General features: G+C 37.3%; 1 protein-coding gene across 1 annotated transcript in view; it reads left to right on the top strand.

The window, feature by feature from the left end:
* The window catches only part of Tenm4 (teneurin transmembrane protein 4), a 2,359,892-nt gene that overhangs the window by 684,543 nt on the left and 1,658,812 nt on the right, over positions 1–16,537 (top strand). The window lies entirely within an intron of this gene.

Here is a 16,537-nt window from a genome sequence, read left to right as displayed (position 1 = left end):
ATTTTTTTATTTTATGTGCATGTTTTTCCTGTATATATGTATATGAACCACGTGCATGTCTAGTGCTTCCAGCGATCAGAGGAGGTGGTCATGGGCACGATGCCTGTACCATGAGGACTAAACCTGAATCATAGGTAAGACCTATGATTGCTCTTTACTGATGAGCCATCTCATCAGAACTTTAAACTTTTGCAGTGAGCAGAGTTTCAGTGCTTTGATGTAAGACACTGGCCCTAATAAAAATAAATCTGTAATAAAAATGGTTAATACAGTGTGAAAGGAATGAAATTGGTTAGCGAGTGAAGCCCTCTAAATGGTTAGCCTTGTCCCGCCAGCTGCAGTTGAGATCTTGAGGATACTGTTATGCCTGTGAGCTGTGGGTTATTCATGTATGAAGACATGCTGCAATGTTTACATTTTGTATATGTTTTAATGTCTTACTTCCAACCCTGGCTGGTGTGATGGTCTCTTCTTATTTACTTATGTAGGAATTTAGAAACAATCAAAGACACTGCCTTCACAGAACTTGACAGTCAAGGGAATCTAGGGAGAAAAGGAAAAGGAAAAGCTGGACAATTAAAGTACAATAAGGTCCTTAGTGTTCTAGGATAGCCACCTACTCATTCGGGGACTGTCAGGGAAGATTCCCTTTTAAAGTTAAAAAGCCAGAAAAAAACTGTTTAAGTGTGCCTAAAGTCCTGGATATGAGCAAGAACAGAATAGATTCTAGAAGGTAAAATTCAGTGTAGCTACTCTAGAGCAAATCACAGCTTATTCAGAAAAAGTGTGATATGCCCATTGAAGTAGGGAATAGTGAAGTGGCTCTTGAAGTCGTTGGTCCTTGTACTTGGAGTGTTTCATGGCTGATGAATGTTGATTGCTGGATTATAAATACATGAGTGAGAAGCTAATTTGTTACCATGCCTTCCTACCTTATCATAAGTTAAAATTCTGAGCAGGTTTTGACAAATAATGACAGAGAGAAACAAATCCACTTGAGAGGCTGGAAGATATCCAACCAAGAGACAAAGGTAGTCTTTTAAAAGGGAGGAGAGCTAACATTCATGCCTTAATCCACTATAGATAGGAATTCACCTACCAATTATATGCCAAGTTTTATGGCTCTAGCTCCTGTAATAGGGCAGCGAACAAGATATCCTACTTGAGTGTACAGTGGAGATCAACAGGCAGCAAGCATATTACACACAATTTCCTGTGTGCTATTCAGGAAAGTAGCTACATAGAGAGGCATTAGCTCAGGATGGCTCATAGAAACAAAAGTTGAAATGCCCTATTTTCAACCAGAACCTAATGCTACTCTTATTTGATGCTCTGAGAATCATAATTGGATTATTACTTGCTTTCTTAACATGTGATAACACTGGCATCCAACTTCTACTCACAAGGAAGAAAATGAGCATGTATATATCCATTTATTGCAGTGCATTGCTACTATATTTAGAAAATTTAGCTTTTTATCTACATTATGGGGAAGTTTGGCATATAATCTCTAATAGTGGGATCATAATTTTCTTTCCTTAGGCCACCATGACTTTAATATCTTTAGATTGAAATGAAAGATCCATGCATAATATGAAAACCATCAAATCTTAGTTCTCGGTGCTACAAAAAGGTAAATTTTAACCTTAAATTTTATAAGTATTAAAGGTAATAGGCAAGAAAAATATTTGATTATGTTCCATGAAAAGCAGAGCTAGGCTGATTTTATTTTTAATTTCACGAGATGAGCTATATAGGGAGGAATTCGAAAGTAGGATCATAGTTATTTTTACTCATTTTAAACTGATATGGTGATGGAAAATTGAGGGGAGGGCCACAGTGATCTCCAGTTGAAGGAAGCCCATTTCCATGTCAGTAAAAATACTGTAAAATAAGATCATTTCACTTTATCCTAAGAAGTTCTGTGTAACACGGCTGTCAAAGGAGAAGATGGTTACTCTCTAGGAGATAAATCTGTAATCACAGCAAATATTATTATAGCCATGTCATTCATAATTCTAAAATCCAGGCTATTCTAGTAAAGTTATACATGTGTGCTTATCTGTAGTTGGAGGTCTTTGATTCCACAGCTCAGACCCAAAATAATCAGACAGAAACTATATTATTTGCAATACTGTTTGGCCAACAGCTTAAGCATATTTCTAGCTTGCTCTTATATCCTAAACTAACCCATCTCCATTAATGGTGTGGGAGGTCCTTCTGTCTATATGTTGCTTTTATTGGTTAATCAATAAAGAAACTGCCTTGACCTGTTGATAGGGCAGAACTTAGGTAGGTGAGGGAAAGCTGGACTGAATGCTGGCAGAGGAAGGGAGAGTCAGAGAGACTCCATGGAGCCACCGGAGTCTGAACCTACCAGATATTAAAGTAATACAAATGTTTTTGGCTTTTATTTCATATACAAATTCTGGAAGTCTTCAATTGTTGTATTAACATCTTCTTAAACTTGAGGAAGATAAGACACTAATATTTAGAATAACATTCCAGAATCCATATTACTACTAAATATGAAACTCAGCCGAATATTTTTCTTTAGCAGGGAAATAGGTTTGGTAATTTTAAGTATCTTGATAATACTGATTGGCAGGCTTTATGATTACCACCCCATGGTTAATAACACTGAGTGCTGTTTTTCTGCTTCTTTAGACTCAAAATGAAGAGCGGCACACAGTATAAAATAACTTCACTTGTTCTTCCATTGTATATTTTTCCATCTAAGGTTTCCTTTAGAAAATATAATCCTTTTATTTCTTATCCACCATCTTTGTTTTAGTAGTGATTACAATGTGTATGAGGCATTTTGTCACTTAAAGAGCTTCCATTATTGCTGAGCCAAAACCCATAGTCACCCAGGCTTGAAGTCCCATCATGGTAAAATATTCATGCAGCTCCTGCTAACACACCCAACTGCAGATAAAGGTGACAGACAGTATAGGGGCACAGGAGTGGGGGAGGGGTGAGAAGATATCCACTCCTTCTGGGAAAGGTCATTTTAGGGTCTACTTTTGTAGTTCTTTATCCTTCTAAACTTCAGTTGTTTACTTTTATTTTATCTTGAGGTCAGGAACCTGACCACACAACTGCTTCTGATCTATTGCAAACATTAATTTGGAGAAGGCAGTTTGTTCTGCAGCGGTAAAAGGGAAGATAAAGGACCCTGTGTAAACAAGCCATCTGCTCGTAACTAAGACAGTTTCTTATCTCCTCACTTTATACTCTTCCTTCTCAAAAAAAAAAAAAAAAGTTTCCCTAAGAAAGTCAAATTGCAGGAGATTCTCTAAATGTTGCCTGTTTTAAAGAAATAAAATTTAGGCAATATAAAAGGAGTTGGCAAAGTAGTGCATAGGAATTACCTGTCTCTAAAATGAGGCCATGGGGATGCGTGAAAAATATATGGAAAGAGGAAATGCACAGTACGACTCTGGTTTGATTAGATCTCACCAGAAGTCCAGCCATTTGTGCCTTCTATGACATTGCAAAAATCAGGTTTTCTTTGCAAAATCCTGAAAAGTCTGTTAAGTGCGAATTATATTCTCCATTCTGAAGGAATTCTGTAAAGTTTTACTAAGCAAAGTCCTGTAAGCCATCACCCGGTACCTAAACACAAAGACTCCAATAAAAGATATTCCTCTAACCAGTGACGAAATGCAGGAGGGCAAACACTGAGACCATTTTTTTCCAGAGATTAGGGAGATGACTCAGTAGATAAAGCACTTGCCTTGCGGGCGTGAGGATCAAAGTTCAGATCTCCAGCACGCAGTGAATGCCAGAGAGACATGGTTCACCTGTAACTTCTGCATGCAGGCAGAGTGATATGACAAGTCAGATGAACCAAATTGCCCAGCTCTTCCATCAAATGAGAGTTTGTGCCAGTGAATAAAATTCAGAAGAGTAGAAGATACCCAACATCCATCTCTAGCTTCCACATGCTCTCGCACACCTGTGTACCCTCATGCCCCATCTACACTTCCTCAAAAATCCCGTTTTACCTTCCAGATAAGATCTTGATCTTGTTCTTTTTCATCTTTTTATTTTTAATGACTTTGCCTATCACTCTCAGTTAACATCTTGAATTTTAGATTCTAAACACAACATATTTCATTCTCATCCTTGAAGAACCATATATATGCTGTTTGATCTGTTTAGTTTCCTCTTCCTTTCATACCACGTTATTTTATCAATATCTATTTATCTTTGATCAGTATTCGTCCTTTTATTAAGTTCAGTATCATGTGCCCCAGGAGAGGAGGCAATTGTTCACCTCCCATTTAAGCCATTTTCTCTTCTTTTGCCGTCCCTAGAATTTTCTACATCTCTACCGTGATATTTTAGCTGCATTTATAATTGGTGTGTGTGTCTGTTTGTCTGCCTGCCTATCTGTCTGTATGTATGACATATGTATGTACACATGTATGTGGAAGGCTGACTAATGCAGGGTGTCTTCCTCCACCACTTTCCATCTTGTTTGTAAGGCAAGGTCTCTCAGTTGAGTAGAGAGAGAGCTCACCAATACCTCTGGTCTAGAAAATCAGTTTGCTCTGAGACTTCTCTGTCCCTATTATCTGAGCCCTGCCATTACTGGTGAGCCTCCACATGCCTCTAGCATTGCTGTGAATTCTGGTGATCTGCTCACTGGTCACATGTTCATGTAGCAAGTCCTTCACAGCCCAAGCCATCTTCTCAAACTGTGTTTCTAGACTGAAGTTTTCACACTGGGGACTGTTGAATGGTTGTCATCCCCCCACACAGTGTAAACACACCACACCGCTCCATATAAACACGAAAATGGGGCTCTGGCTTTTCATTACATTTCAAACCCATAAAAACATGCCAGGTTATAAAAGATGACCCAGATTTCTTCATTGAAGGAGGAAAGGAAATAAGACCAACACCTAAAGCAGGGAGTCTGCCTACTAAAGACTAAAATGCCTGACATGCTGATTTCTGTTTGTTTGTTTTTTCAATAAGAAGATCCTACTAAATTTTCAAAGGGAAAATTAAATAATTAATACCTTCATAACGGATATAATACTTTCATCTTTCACAGAAAAGGGTTTTGTAAGATCAAATGAAATGCTATGATGTGATATCAAATAAAAAATCCAGATTAAAGCCATATATTCAATTAATTCATTATATATATTCACATTATATATGTGTGATTACATTGTATATATATAGATATATATATCTATATATATATAGATATATATTTTATATAAAGAATTAAACAGAAAAGGTTTTGAGGCTCATGGGTGAGAAACTGAAATTGTGACCTGGCAGCTAGGCTGGGCAGTGGCAGCCTGGATTAGTGGTTTTATTCACAAAGCTGCAATTTCCCCAAACACGATGAGCGCATCCACTTGCTGATTTATGCCCTTGTCAGGGGAAGCAGAAGGACGATAATTCTCCAAAGCTAAGCCTTCCTTTGGGATGATGTTTAGTCTCTTCACTCCCCAAATACTTGATCAATGATGCCAACCTGTTGACACGCCAGGACACTTTTAAGATGATGTCTTTCAGGCAGGAGACCTCCACAAATCCAGTGATAGATGTTCTTCCTCTCCAGGTTCAAAAACACACATCCCTGTTTGGTAGTCTTACGGCTTGGCTCTGAGTCAAGACACTTACTGAGTGAATCATGGAGCCGGACACTGCCTGGGTTTCTGCATGCTTCTTTTGCCTTGTTGGATGAGGAGCGCGGCATATAACCTTGCTCAGACTGAGATGGCTCATTTGCACAATGGAAATCAATCTTCAATTATTTAGTCGAACAGCATATTATTTGACCCTGATATGCTCCGGGCCATTTAAACAGTTTGTAAATTGTGAATTATTATACAAATACTCCTTTAATGAATATGAAATTATCTTTCCTTCCTACCTGACTGTAACCTTAGCTAAGTCCTTGAAGAGAAGGCTTTGTTCTGTTCATCTATTCGTATGTCTGGAGTGCTGAGCACTGTGTTGGATGCATAGTGTTTAAGGTAGGCTCACTCAATTGATCCCAAGTCGGTGCCAACAGGTCCACAGCATGGCCATTTATCCACCATGTCTAAGTCACTCATTTTACTTGTTCCAGGAAACAGTAGTCTTCATCGTCTTTGCTTTATGAACAATCATTGTAGGAATCAATATTGAGTCAATAACATGCACACAGAATTGCTATATATATATATATATATATATATATACCACCTTATGAGTGTTTGCATTTGAAGAACTCAGATATTGTTTCCTGAGAAGGTGGTTTTAAAGGAAGTCTTTGTTAAAAATATTTATTTATTTATTTATTTATTTATTTATTTATTTATTTATTTAGTGTGCACACAGTGTTTGGCCTCCTTGTATGCTCGCAGGCCAGAAGAGGGCACAAGATCTCAGTACAGATAAATGTGAGCCACCATGTGGTTGCTGGGAATTGAACTCAGGACATCCGGAAGATCACCCAGTGCTCTTAAACTCTGAGCCATCTCTCCAGCCCCCCCCTTTTTTTAAAATTTTTAAAACAATCTTATTTTACATACCAATCCCAGTTCCCTCTCCCTCCCACCCTCTAGCTTCCCACATCTTCTCCCCACCCCACCCCCATCCACTCCTCAAAGAGGGTGAGACCTCCCATGGGGAGTCAACAAAGTCTTTAATTAGCAGAAGGAATTAAACTAGGGAAGTGGGGTACAAGAGTCATTTTGGGGCAGATGGAATGGTGCACAGATATGTATTTTATCAGTTCATCACTGTGATTTAGAAAATATCATCTATGGATGGGGGTGCAGCTTAGGGCAAAGTAGCAGACTAGTGTAAATGTGGTGTCAAGTGTGTTAGTGGATATATATATATACTGTAGACTAAAAATATCCAACTAGACATTGAGATTCTTGGCCGGGCAGTTATGTAACTTGTCTTTGTTTTTAAACTGACAGGTTTAGGGTTGAAGGTTTCAGCTGTTATTGGATCTCAGTAGATTCAACGCACTGCCAATCTCCCCATTAAAAGGAAATCACAAGTGTATAATTGAAAAGACAAGTGTCTCTAAACAAAAATCTCATCAGACATCAACTCTGAACTCTCTTCTCAGAAAAAGAAAAAGAAAAAAAACTCCTCTCTGAGTCAATAAAATATGATTGAAGTACCCAGTTGTCATGAATTAACCAGCTCTTCCATGGATTACTCTGAAGAAGACTTGAGTGATAGCACCATTCAATCATGCACCCAGGATATATCTTCATAGGCACTCATAAAATCCGCTCTTCTGAAAAACAATTTATGGTGTTTTTCTGGTTGGTTATCATGACTTGTTATAACAAGTAACCTGATAACAAAATAGTAGCAATCCTTGGGGAGCAAACTACTAGTGACCACAGCCCATTTTGTTCTGTAACATCCTGTGGAGAAAGCCCTAAGACAGATTGTGTTTCTTCTAGAATGTAAACGTAGAATGCCCTCACACTCTTCAAGATGTTTTATGGCTTCTCTTTTTCTCTAAGGAATCTTGTTTGATACTATTTTTCATAATCACTTACATACCTCTCCTGACATTTTAATAGGCTAGATATACTGTCTGTCTGTTTATGCAGTAGGGGTCTTTTCTAATGCCATAAATCCTCGTGATGGCTCAGATATTTTGAACAATTCCATACCAGTGTTTACCCTTTAACAGAAATATCACCTTCCTTTAAAATAGATGCTAAAATTAAAGAACATTTTCCAGTATGTCACATTTTTAATTCACATTTAGGCTTTCCCTGAGAAGTCAACATGATAGTTAAGATAATAGCCTATGTATTGAGACAGACTTGAACCAACCTCCAATCCTTAACTTTTTCACTGTACTCCTGCTATTTAGGCTATCTTAATATTTTCAGATTCCTTATATGACAAAAGGAGATAACAATGTTTGCCAGAAAGTACTATATGTTATTGGAAGCATAAGATGAAATAATGTCTATAAATTTCTCTGTATAGCTAATGTTCAGAAAGAAAGCATGGTTTGTTGTCATAGAAATACTAAGTTTTATAACCATGTAGAAAAAGCTGGAAAAGACTTTTTCAGAGACCTAGAAGCTGCTTTAATGTGGAAGAACCATACGGAGACTTCATATTAAAGTAGACCTAAAAATGTTAAAATCAGAGTTTCTTGTAGGAGGACACATGTAATTCTCAAATGTGACCTGGAAAACTTTCCGATTTTCTCAACTGTAGTCTTCTCACTACTGGAAAAGATAAGTAATAAATAGCCTTGGGTAAATAAGAGAGTTCTGAGGGTAATTGAACTACCTGCGTGTATGCCTGTGCGTGTTGGGGAAAAGGTAAATACACTTGGGCACAATAAAGCTATCGTACTATAATCAGTTTTAAGTGATCTTCAGAGAAAACATTGACAATGAATACCAAGTTACTTGGGCTTCAACTACTAAATCTATATGGTTATAATTAGAAAAGTGTTCAGCAGTTGAAGATTTGTAAGCCAGTCACAATATTCCAAAATGTCTGGCAAACAATAAAAAACAGTAAATTCTGAAATGACCTCTTATAAGAAAATATTTATTGCCACATATATACCCCAAGTACGGGTTGGTGATTATTTCTAATGTCTGACTAGTAAGAACTATGGAATGAAATTAAAAAAAAAACAGAATGGATTTTTGTAGAGGCAGAGTTAGAAATAAGAGCATTTATCTGTTTCAATGCAAAAGAATTACCCAACTTTTCTACATGATTTGAAGCTATAATAATGATATCTACCATAAAAGATTTTTGTCACAATGTAGTGTGATAAAAAGATGAAGTTCCTGTAAAATGATTGACCTGAAATTTTAGTCTTATGTTTTATCTTCCTGTAAATTTCATTTATACCCTATGTACTGGAAAAGAAATTTGATGTTATAATTCAAAATACTTGAATAAAGTACAAGTAAAGTCCACATAAAAATGAATATAAAACAGAACCAAGATAACAGGTGACCTGTGCCACAAACCAGACTACTGCAAGCTATCAGATAGAAGATGTCTCATAGAGAGATTAAAACCCCTTTATGAAGAGGGCTCAGATAGAAGCACTTTAAGCACTCCAAGAATTTGCTCATGTTAATTTACCTTGATAAAACCAAGTTAGAGATAATTCTGAACTCAGAAAATATCTGATCCCAAAGTTTTAGCCAGATAACTACACAACTTCCCCATGATTTATGAGAGCAAGTAGTATATTGCATGCCCAGTTTTTTTTTCTTATATAGTATTTTCATGGTAGCCCCGTTAACACTAGCGTATGTGGTGTTTCTTTGGTTATGTTTTGGAATGAATTACTGCATGGGGGCACATATGTGGGTTTGGATTGTTGGAAGAATGGGCAAAAGTCAGGCTGAACAACAATATTGGAATAAGCGGGTAATAACTTTGGACAGTATGAATAACTATGTCCAAAGAAAGCATACTGTAATGTAATAAAATGTCTGGTAGTTGTTAGTGAGAAAAACAAACAATAGAATTAGGTAAGAAAGTTAAAAAAAAAAAAACCACTCTAGTGAGAATCTGGAATAGATGAGATAATCACAGCTTAGTGCATGAATAACCCAAGGGTGTCAGCATCTGTGTCGACGTCTACCCTCCACCATGAATAGTATGAGATGTCAGCATCTGTGCAGAAGTCTACCTTCCACCATTCCGGTGAAGGTGTGAAAGGAACAGTTACTCAAGAGGGATTGCACAGCTAGTACAACAGTAGATCAAACTCTGTTCTCATGACAGTTGTCTGTCTGCTTCACTTCTGTCTGCATAATCCCAGGAAACAATTACACATAGTAAATAAATTCTTCTCTTGATGTTTTCTAGAGAGCAGAACACTGTTAACTAAGTAAATGCCTAGATGTTAATGGATGAATGTGTTTTACCAAAGGGACAGTCCTCAGACATGTAATCTGATACAGGTCAGGGAAATGCTGTTATTTTTCTAACTTACAAAGTCACAATTTCATTACCCCAAACTACAGAACATACTTCATACCTACAAACCACTTTCTGTTAAAGTGAATAACCAGACTAGGATTTATAATCATTCTTTAGATATCATAGTGAGCAACGCATTTTTGAAAGCATGTGATTGATTATAAGACATGTAAGAAAATCCTGAAACATTCAAAATTTATGTCTACTGTGCGGTAAATACACACACAGGGGGATTTTTGTCTGAATCATAAAATACATCTGAAATAGCAGGGTTTGATTTTGTCAACCTTGCTTTCCAGTTGAATTATAAATGACTCATCCAATAAATCAGGACTCTAATGATCACCATAAAGGTTACAAATTCCAGCCCCTTACCTTGACTTACAGCTCTAGCTTACAAATTCCATGTATGACTTACAATTTTGATCTCTTATCATGAAGTTCCATTGTCAGAAACTCCAGTAGCTATGAAGACTCTGGCTTTAGCATCATTTAGAAATTACTGAGGACCATATTTTTTTCAATAAAAAATACAAAATATACCTTGTTTTACAAAAGTAAAAAGAAAATGAGAGTGCAGAGTTTGTGAAACTGCCTGGGTAATTTAATGAAAATTTCACTTTCAAGGGGCCTTTCTGGATGAGTAGAATAGTGTGTATTGAAGAAGTCTGACAAATATAAGAAGCCCAAGTTTCTGTAAGAATATGACAGAAATTGGTAATTGATTCTGTTTATAATCTCTTGCTTCCCCTTAGAATGAGTCTGTGTTTTGTCCTGAATCTACTCTCCCTCATCCATCAATATTATGGGGACATTGCTTGCAATCACTGATGCAGCCTTCAGAGAAAATGCCTGTCCCAAACAGCCCTAATTCACTGCTAAACACTCTTAGTCTTTTTACATTTAGCCTTCTTTTAATCTCAAGAAGGTTGGTGTCTTTTTATGACCATCATAACTTAAGAAAGAACCCCATTTCTTGAAATGTACTTAATGTTTATAGTTTGAAGGCAAAATGGGACTTTTGTTTGTATTTGAGTTTAATGACAACCTTGGGAAATAATAGAAATCGAATCCCATGAGCTTCCATTCTTTGTATGTGAGGAAAACAAAATCTGCTGCTGTATCTGACAATCAGATCCATTCAAAATTAGGAGTCTAAGAACACCCCTTTCCTTTCCCTGTAACGCTGTTATTCCACCCCACCCTCCATGTGACAGATTCATTATTTCACAGGCTTCCATTTCAGGCTCCACTAACATGCTAGTTACTTCAGAGGTGCACAGCCCGAATCATCAGTTTCCTGGAGAAGCGGCCAAAGAAGGAACCATCATCACCATCTCACTAGGAATCATTTCCCCTAGACCTTTCAGTGTGATAAAGGTCATAAACATTTACTTGTTCCTTTTACACCCTTAAAGCTGCCCCACGTGTGAGGTAGTTTCTCTTCATTTTCACAACAGAGGGATGCTAAACCCTAAAATGCTCCAACTCTAACTAAGATCAACACTCTCTGTCCTTATAGTTCTCTACACTTAAGTTGCTCTGACCCGCCTTACCTCGGCTTGTCCTTCATACACACAGTATTTTTTCATTGGTACTAGACAATTTCATATTTGGTTGTAAGTTTATGGATAACTTGGAGTTTCATTAAGAAAATGTGCTAAAGATCCTTTGTGCTTTGTCAGAGGAGTGGCCATTTGCCACATTTCCTCTGTAAGCCAGAACGTTGGATGTATACTAAGTACTGCAGTCATCTGGATGATTAATATAGAAAATACTCCAAAAGGAACATTTATTTGAGAAAAGTCTTTCAAGTTTTTCACCCATTTGTAAAACAAGTTACTTCTTTTCTTGGCCATTAACTTCCTTATATGGTTACACACCATTCCCTTATCAGGGTGACTGATTCTCCAACCTAGTGGTTCTCAACCTTCCCAATGCTGAATCCTTTAATACAGTTTCGTATGGTGTGATAACCCTCAACACTAAATTATTTTGTTTCTAATTCATAATTTTAGTCCTAAAAGTATTATAAATCATAATGCAAATATTCAATATACAAGATATATGATATGCAAACTCTGTGGAGTTCATGGCCTGCGCACAGGTGGGGAACCACTACCTAACCTGTTCTTGTGGATTTCTCTTTAAGGTCAATTATTTCCTTTCATTTGCAGAAGGTTTTAAACTTAATTCCATGCATTTGTCTGCCACTTGTCTTACTAGGTTTGTGTAAATCTGGAATTGATATGTTGAGAGCACATTCTTATTCTTGTGCTCATTGGGTCATTTTTTTCTTTTCAATGAGAAGAAAAGGGAACTTTCCAAACTTAAATGGGTGTCCTTAGAAATCACGGAAACTCATTGTGATGTGATGACCTCACATACTGTCTCTAACCCCCAGTTTCTTTACACATGAGTTAAACATGCTAGATACCAATCAATCCATGGAGCTTTAATCCCCAAAAGTGAACATGAACACCTAAATATCTGACTTCCTTCAATTCTAGATGGGAGATATGTGGCCTTTTTGTCCTGACCTATGTTCAGACTTCAAAAATAAAGACAATAGATGTTGAGTTATTCTATGTACCCTTTGGTCCATTAAATGACCAAAATAGTCTTACTATTTATACTGATTGAGTCCTGTATATATACTCATTCCTTTATTTACTTACTTATCTCATCTTGTATACACATTTTATTAGCAATTACTGTTAGGTCCTTTCCAGTTGATATGGAAGGTAAGGAGGAAGTAAACAAATGGCATAAAATATATTATATAATGTTTAAACAGTGTACATGCAGTGCTCCTTATTAACAAAATATAGTAAGGCAGCCTTGACTAATCTGTAAATTAAAAATAAACATCAAAGAGAGTAAAGTATTTTCCCTGAGTTAACAGGGCATGATATGGAAAATTTAAAACTTGAACTCAAGTTTGTATGACTTTGTAGATCTGGTGTGCCATCACACTCTGCAATACATAGGATTAAGGATGCCCTTCCTTTTCCCATCAATTCTTCCTTTCTCTTCTTGCCTTCCTTTCTTCTTTCTCTTTCCCTCCTCCCTCCCTCTCTTTCTCCCTTCCTTTCCTTTTCAATATGTTCCCCCACTGTTTTAAAATCCATTCTCTCTGAAGCTGTGCTCATGATGCATCTATCAATGCTTTGTGTAACCCCACTGCTCCAGTTCTCATTATACACCTAGTCTCTCACTACACTAACAACAACAGCAAATTCCTTCTCACATCTGCCTTCAAAACTCTTTGAATGATATAAAGTACAAAAGTTTGAAAGATCATGCTGGATTGTCTGTTTTCTTGGGGAAAGCAACCCTTCCTGGGGTGAAATAGACTTGTTCACTTATTTTAATTCGAACTATTCTAATGGATAAAGATATTGAATATAATCTTATTGTTCTCATCTCTTGAGAACTGTGGTTGTTTTGTTAGTAGATTCATTGATTAGTTACTTTGGATTCTTGGGGGTCCTTACATATTCTAGATATCAGTCCCCTGTAATTCACCCACATAGGCACACACACACATCAATATATCACATTTTTTCTGCCTGTAGGCTTTCCCTTCACTTAATATTCAATTTTTTTCTGGTTTTGCATAAGTTGTGTGGGTTTTTTTGCAATATTTGTCTAATTCTTTTTGTCAATTCTTGATTTCATTTTCTGAGCTATTAGAGTTCTTTCAGGAAGTCCTTGTTTTATCTGTATCTTGCCATGCACTGGCTTATGTTATCTTCTAAGCACTGGCAAGTTTAGAGAAAAGAAGTTTCTACCCAAAGCTGATGGGAATGTAAATTATTCAAGTCTTCATGGGAGTCACTGTGGAGGTTCCTGAAACACTAAAAGTAAAACTGGCTATCCCTTTCATGGTTTTATATCCAAGTAATTGCAAATCAAGAAACCAAAGAATCTTGCACAGTGATCTGTATTACACACTGCTCACAATAGCCCAATTATGCAATCATCCTAGATGTTTGTCAACAGATGAGTGAATGAATAAAGAGAATGTATCTCATATACATAATAGGGCTTTATCAAGCCATAAACATTGGTGAAATTATGTTCTTTAAAAGAAGATAGCCATAACTGGAGAAATTCTTATTTTAATAAAATAAGTCAGATTCAGAAAAAAAAACAAACAAACAAATACCATGCTTCCTTCCATTTGTCGGTCCCAGATTATATATAGATAAATGAAACAACTTATGCACATGGGACATAAAAGTAGAATCAAAACTGCCTTGGGGAAATGGACTTAATAATATGAGATGAATGGGACAAAAAATGAGGGCAGGGGATAAACAAAAGGAAAGTGCATGACATACTTGCATGGAAATGATTTTTATGAACCTTGTTGTTGACAAAGTTTTCTGTCCCACACTATCCTGCATCCCTTCAGTCCCCCAAAAACATTCAGATCCTTACATTAATTATAAACTGGTTGGCCTATTAGCTTAGGCTTCTTTTTTTTTTTTTTTTGGTTTTTCGAGACAGGGTTTCCACATCTGTAGCTCTGGAGCCTGTCCTGGAACTCCCTTGGTAGACCAGGCTGGCCTCGAACTCACAGAGATCCGCCTGCCTCTGCCTCCCGAGTGCTGGGATTACAGGCGTGTGCCACCACCACCCTAGCTTAGGCTTCTTATTAACTTATTCTTCCATCTTAAATTAGTACACAATTCTTGTCTGTGTTAGCCATGTAGCTTGGTACCTTTTATCAGTGAGGCGTTCTCATCTTGCTCCCTCTTGGTCTAGGTGACAACTGCAGACTGACTCTTTCCTCTTCCCAGAATTCTCCTGTTCTAGTTGTCCTGCCTATACTTCCTGCCTGGCTAACTGGCCAATCAGTATTTTATTAAAGCAATACAAGTGATAAATCTTTACAAGGTACAAGACCATTGTTCCACAGCACCTTATCACTGTGTACAACAAATGCACAGCAGCAAGAATCTAGTTTTAATCAAAAACAGTGTGCTGACTAGGTTATATGTAAACTTGACACAAGCAAGAGCCATCAGAGAGGAAGGACGTTCAATCAATAAAATGACTCCACTGGTTTGGCCTATAGGCAAGCCCATAGAGGATTTACTTAATTAGTGTTTGAGAAGGGAGTACCCAGCCCACTTTGTTGATCCATCCTGGGATCTATAACCAGGTGGACTGAGCAAGTCATAGGAAAAAAATCTAGTAGGCATCACTTGATGATGTCCTCTGTATCTGCTCCTGCCTCCAAGATTGAGTTCTTGTCCTGATTTCCTTCAATAATCTACAGTGATTAAGATGTATAAGCCTAATAAAGCCTGCGTCCCAAGATTTCCTTGGTATTGGTGTTTTGTCACAGCGTTAGTAACCATAAATTGAATAGAAATTGCTGCCAGGATCATGCAATATTCCTGAGACAGTTCTGACCTTACTGTTTTGAGGAGCTTTGTAGAAGGACTTTGTAACTTTGGTCTCAAAAGTCTATGAGTGTTGAGAGCTCTGTGGGCTAATCTGTAGGAGCAGGCAAGATAAGAATTTTGAGAGCAGTGGCCTGAGCCTTGAAAAGACTCTGCCAGACCATTTGTGTAAAGTATTCTTCAGTTAGAGCTGAAGAATCAGCTGTGATTAAGAAGAGAGCATCATCACTGAAGTAAAGTCTTCTGGGAAGTGTTTCTTCTGAGTCAGCACACAGAAGCTGTATTCTATGACAGCCAAGGTTGTACCTCGTGATGGTAGCCAAACTTAGTACTGTAAGAGACATCAGGTAGTACTGATACTAAAAGCATGAAGGGGTCATGGAGATCAGCTGAGGCCAGTTACTGTGTAGCAGGACAGGAATCCCTGAAGAGATCCCAGGGGAAGCTATTGGTGGAAGTACGGTCCAGTTGTAACAAGAAAACCCAGTGTTTTGGAAATGGCAGTACTGGGGTGAATACCAAGAATGATGGAGTGGACCCAGCTGGAGTCTAGAAGAGAAACTGTGTGTGTTGAAGAGTATAGAGGCAAAAAGTTGACCCATGTGTATTGGAGGAGCTTGGAAAACCCTGAGTAGAACCCAGACATTGGAAAGTATGTTATTTACACAGTTGGAGGTTAGTTTTCCTTGAATTTGATTGCAACTGTGCTCTGGTTCTTTCCTTTTGAAATAAGAAAGCTTTTAATTTATAATTTATTTTTTATTTTATAAGAGACCATTGTTGAGAAACTTTAAACTTTTAAAGAGATTTTGAAGTTTTACAAAGAATTTTGATTTTAAGAAAGACTAGATATTTTAAAGAGACTGAATTTTTACTATGTTTGCCTTTATAAAGACTCTGGGAAATTTAAGTTTCTGAAAAAGAAGGTTGTGGCTGAACAGTGATGTGCATGTGTGTCAAGTTAGTTGTGCTTGATGGTTGTGCTAGCTAGTGAGTTAATTGTGCTGGCTAGATTTTTGTCAACTTGACACAAACTACTGTCATTACAGAGGAGGTTGGCTCAATTGAGAAAATGCCTCCAGAAGATTGCGCTGTAGGCAAGCCTGTAGGTATTTTATTGATTAGTGATGGATGGGAGTAAAATCAGCCATTTG

This window comes from Microtus ochrogaster, chromosome 22 (genome assembly GCF_000317375.1).
Source record: "Microtus ochrogaster isolate Prairie Vole_2 chromosome 22, MicOch1.0, whole genome shotgun sequence".
NCBI classification, from domain to species: domain Eukaryota; kingdom Metazoa; phylum Chordata; class Mammalia; order Rodentia; family Cricetidae; genus Microtus; species Microtus ochrogaster.
Note: the sequence above shows the minus strand (reverse complement) of the source record. Positions and strands in the feature narration are given on the sequence as shown.